The following is a 4,403-nucleotide window of genomic DNA, read 5'->3' as shown; positions in this document are numbered from 1 at the left end:
GGTCCTGGTGACAAATGGGGCCCTCTGTACCTCTCAGAATGGAGTCGCCGATGATGATCACTTGATGCTTTCTCTTCCTGGACTGCTTAGCTCCTTCAGCCTTTTCGGAGCATGGAGAGTGTGGAGTTGCCTCCTCTCCGGTTGCCTCCTCTCATTCCTTCTCCTCCAGTGTTGCCAGGGCCTCATACCTGTTCTCCAGCCAGACTGGAAGAACTGGTACTGCTGTGTTATGAGCAGCCCTGGTTCTGGAGGTGACAGTCTGCCACTCTGCAGTGGAGGGCACTTCCCAAGGTGCTTCTTCCTTGGGTGTGTGGCCCTGCAGGGAAAGGAAATGGCAGCCAATTTCTTCCTCCACCTCCCTGATTCCCCTCAGCCTGCTAAGCTTTTCCTGGAGCTCCCTCACTTGTGCCTCCAGGGCCCTAAGGTGGGCGCCTGCAGGACAGGTGTGGCGGTCCCCAATCCCTGCCCCACCCCCGGGCCTTGCTGGGCAGCCTCCGCAGGCCAGGGAGTGGGGGGACACCAGCTCCCCCATGGGCTCTGTCTGGGTGGAGGCCTCAGACAAGCCCCGGGTAGGCTGCTCCCCCCGTGCAGGGGCCCTGGCAGCACTCCGCGTCAACACCATAATAAGAGTTGCAGCTTGTTTTTGGTTTAGTGCAGTGTCTGCACCCTGCCCTAGTAGGAGTCTCTATCCTGGCCCTTCCTGCTCGCCCGCTGGTGCGAATGCCAACACAAATGCCTGTTTGCACACTCTGTTCGCGTGGTGTGGCTCAAGAGCGCAGTCCCTACTGGCTCAGCTAAGAGGGATCTGGGGGGCTTCCCCTCTGGATCCAGCTCAGCTGTGTCTAGTCCCTCTGCCCACTTACGTTAGGGGGATCAGCTGCTTCTGCCCCCACTGCTGGCTCCGCTGCTGCTGCGTCCGCCTCCACTTCGGGTCTGGTAAGGGGGCACACGTGCGTGCGGGGCACACGTGTGCCTGGATCCCTCCTCTCCCTGCTGCTTCTTGCTCCCAAGTTAAAGTCTCTTTATTAGCCACATCTATTTATCTTATGTTACTTAGTACTTTCCATTTTAAGTCCCTTGACATTTATATTTTTTTCCAATTTTAAGCCATTCAGGATCAAATTTAATCTGTGTCCTGCTCTTCAGGCAGACTTTTTTTTTAAAGCTTCAGCAAAACTCCTGTTTCTGAGGAAGAAGTAAGGGAGAAACTGGCAGATTTGCCAGTATTTTTTCCTGCAACCACTCTAACATTACCTCATACCTCAATGAGATTGGAGTTTGAAATTTGGTCTGGAGGTAATCCACTAAAATACACTTCTCTTTGGAGCTTGGAATAAAACACAGGAATCTCCATTCTCAGACCCTGCCTTTCATTAGCTAAAAGTTATGTAAGTCACTGGCGAAGTGCGTGTTCCACCTACTATGAATGGCTGATCCACACAGAGAGGTAGTTGGCCTTGTTCATCTGAAATCAGTTGAAAGGCAGTGTCAATATGCATCTTGGCATAGACTAACTAAAAAAGTTATATAGAGAGAGCACAAGCTTTTGCATAGGAATCTACTACTGCTGTTCCTTTAGGACAGTTGATAAAAACCTGTATTGCCTTTGACTCAAACCTTGTTGCTGATCTAGGTATTGTCAATATGAACCAAATAATGGAATTTACTTTAAAAAAGACTAGGAAATTATATGCGAAATATTGCATTAAGGCCAGATACTAATCCACTCATTAGATATGTAAATGAACTTAAGGGCCCATATGCTTAAGTCCCTGAAAAACAATTAATGCAAAAGGTGAGAGAGTCCTCCTCCTTGCTGCTTTACTCAGTCTGAAACAAAAGATAAAGGCATGTTATTGAATTGAATAGGATGAAAAATGTTCATTCTTGGGTGCCTAAGTCCCCTTAGCTGTGCCCAATAGGTGGAATAGAATTTGGTCATAATAGTCCTCAGAGACATGATTCCTTACTGGGGGTTTTTTCTACAAGAAATCTTTTTGATCAGAACAGAGGATGGAGAGTGGAAAGGTAGAAGATTAAAAGGAAGGGAAGGATAGTGTCTTCGGTTTCAGGCACCTGAATGGGACCAAGTAACTTAATGCTGTGTATCTTTTCAGTGTTATACAAGACTATATCATAAAGCATATGGGAATGCGTGGCCAGGTCTGGGAGTCATCCATACTTGGAAGAGACAGCCAAAATCTGAAGGGAGTGTGCAGAATCCAACTGTAGGTTAGCCAGGCAGGAGATCTGTCTGGGAAATGAAGTCAGAGATCCAGAGGGGTAGGCAGAGCATGGGGTCAGGAGGCCAGGTCAGGTGTCTAAGAGATCAAACAAGTTGGATCAGGGAATCCAAGAGTCAGGCCACACTTGGGGTCAGTGGGCAAGCCAGGTCAGGTCCAGATAATCTGTCAGTTATCCAATAGCAGTTGGTGTAAGCCAAGGGAGTAGCAGCCTAGGTTCAAGGTTGAGCCTTGTTGCCTAGACAGTTCCTCTTTCAGATCAGAGGTTTATATTGGAAAGGGTGAAGGGACAACTGGCCCTGGCCGAGCACTCTGGTAGCAGGAAGTGGTCAGGCCCAGATGGAAGGTTCTGGCCACCTGAGTCGGCCCCAGTGTACTATTGAGGAGGTGGCAGACCAGAAGGAACAGCTGTGCCAGGCAGGCTGTAGCCCCAGGTTCAAGACCACAGATGGACAAACCCTTGTTAATGTTGCCTGGGTGATATTTATTCTGTCATTATCTAATTTCTCAGGGATTGACTTTTCCACCCTTTTAGTATTTTAATGAATATTCTTGCATATAAAACTGTATTCATCCCATAAACGTAAACCCATTACATTTTCTTGAATTTACCCAGGATTACAATAAAGCAAAAATAAAGTTAAATGTACCAGGAAAGCATTTACTATGGAACTAAATGACTGAAATAAATTAAAATAAAACATCTTGAGTGTGTTAGTTTTAGGAAGTCACCCGTCACCAATGAGTTAGAAATGGGTTTAATCAAAATTTATACATGATATGTGGTAAAGGAAATAATCTTTTATATCCTGTAGGAAGCATTATGTGTGAAATGAAAGAAAAAAGACTGTATTGCTGGGAGATATGTATTTAAGTTACAAATATTGCTTTTAATGTCTATCATATATATTATTTTCCTACTTCACAGATGGGAGAATGATTGCATTCAAAAGTCTTCTTCAGAGCTTTTGGCATCTACTCAGCTCTATTTGTCCTGGAAGTCCCATAGCAGATTGTTTTCTGTAAAGTCAACCATTGTGAATGCTCACCTTGGCTAGTCTTCAAAAGCTCAGATTATAAAATCAATGATGGACAGGTGATTGCTGTAATAAATAGACTCAGATGTATTTAAAAATAATTCAGATGCAGTAGGAACTTTACCGACTTCAGTGCTTTGCTAGGACACATCTTCAAATGACTTCACTGTGTAAATATTAGATGTGGGATTGTATTCAATAAAACATATTGTGCTCAAGCCATCTCCTGTTTCCTTTTTCTGTTTTGGGAAAAATCCAAAGAATTCTTTAATTGGTGACTATATGTTTGAAATAAAATAATGTTTGAGCAGCAAAACTAATTTGTTTGGGTCAGACCAGCACTGGCAGCAGGTGTGCAGATGCTGACATTTGACTGAGTCCCTGACCAATGTCATTACTGACTATTTTTCATTATTTGGGTGGTCTCCATTAAGGCTATCCTAAAATCCTCTTCTCTGACTTCCAAACTGCTTAAAAGTTTTATCTTTTGGGGAGAGGGAGATTTTGTTCATGTCCTATATGGTTGGATAGCTATGGGGGGTGCATTGCTAACTCTTCATTTTGGTTGCCTTTATGTTTTAATTCAGTTGTTTTCTCTAAATCTAGGATATATTCTTTTGGTGGACTGTTAAAAACACCATTGTAAATTTAAAAAAAAGGGAGGGAGGAGGGGGAAGTCTGGCATCAGTAGCAGAAGAAAAAGGCATATAGGAGCCATTTCTACTAGGGGAACACATAGGAACATGAAAGTGTAGAAAAGCCTTTTCAATGTGATTAAATCTATCAATACTCACTTTCCATTTTGTAGAATGCCTCCAGATCAGATCAATCTACTAAACCTGGAGGGCACTGGACATACCTAAGAATGGAAAGGGTTTGGATTCTGTAGATATCTTGACAGCTTTCAAACTGAATATAAAATCTTTGCTGATTAGGGAGGAAACGAAAGAAAAAATAAGTATCCCTTGTAAGAATTCTCTTATCTTGTCCCTGATTTCAGGAGTGCTTAAGGAGCTGTGAAACCTCCTACAACAGCCCTATGGCTCCAAAGGCTGGGGCTAGGGACAGACATTCAAAAAGCCTGAGCCTGAATGAATTCAATCTTTGCAGGTTAGACTAACCT

At 44.0% G+C, this 4,403-nt stretch overlaps 1 protein-coding gene across 3 annotated transcripts in view; it reads left to right on the top strand.

The window, feature by feature from the left end:
- BCKDHB (branched chain keto acid dehydrogenase E1 subunit beta) overlaps positions 1-3,499 on the top strand; it is a 395,605-nt gene extending 392,106 nt beyond the window's left edge. For all 3 annotated transcript variants that reach the window (XM_019520436.1, XM_019520437.1, XM_019520438.1), the window contains one exon: positions 3,172-3,499. The gene's annotated coding sequence lies outside the window, so the exon portion shown is untranslated. The remainder of the gene's footprint in view (positions 1-3,171) is intronic.
- Positions 3,500-4,403: the final 904 nt, after the last annotated feature.

Source organism: Gavialis gangeticus, unplaced genomic scaffold (genome assembly GCF_001723915.1).
Source record: "Gavialis gangeticus isolate Ggan-Ray unplaced genomic scaffold, GavGan_comp1, whole genome shotgun sequence".
In the NCBI taxonomy this organism is placed as follows: Eukaryota; Metazoa; Chordata; order Crocodylia; family Gavialidae; genus Gavialis; species Gavialis gangeticus.
This window is presented reverse-complemented; position numbering and strand designations above follow the sequence as displayed.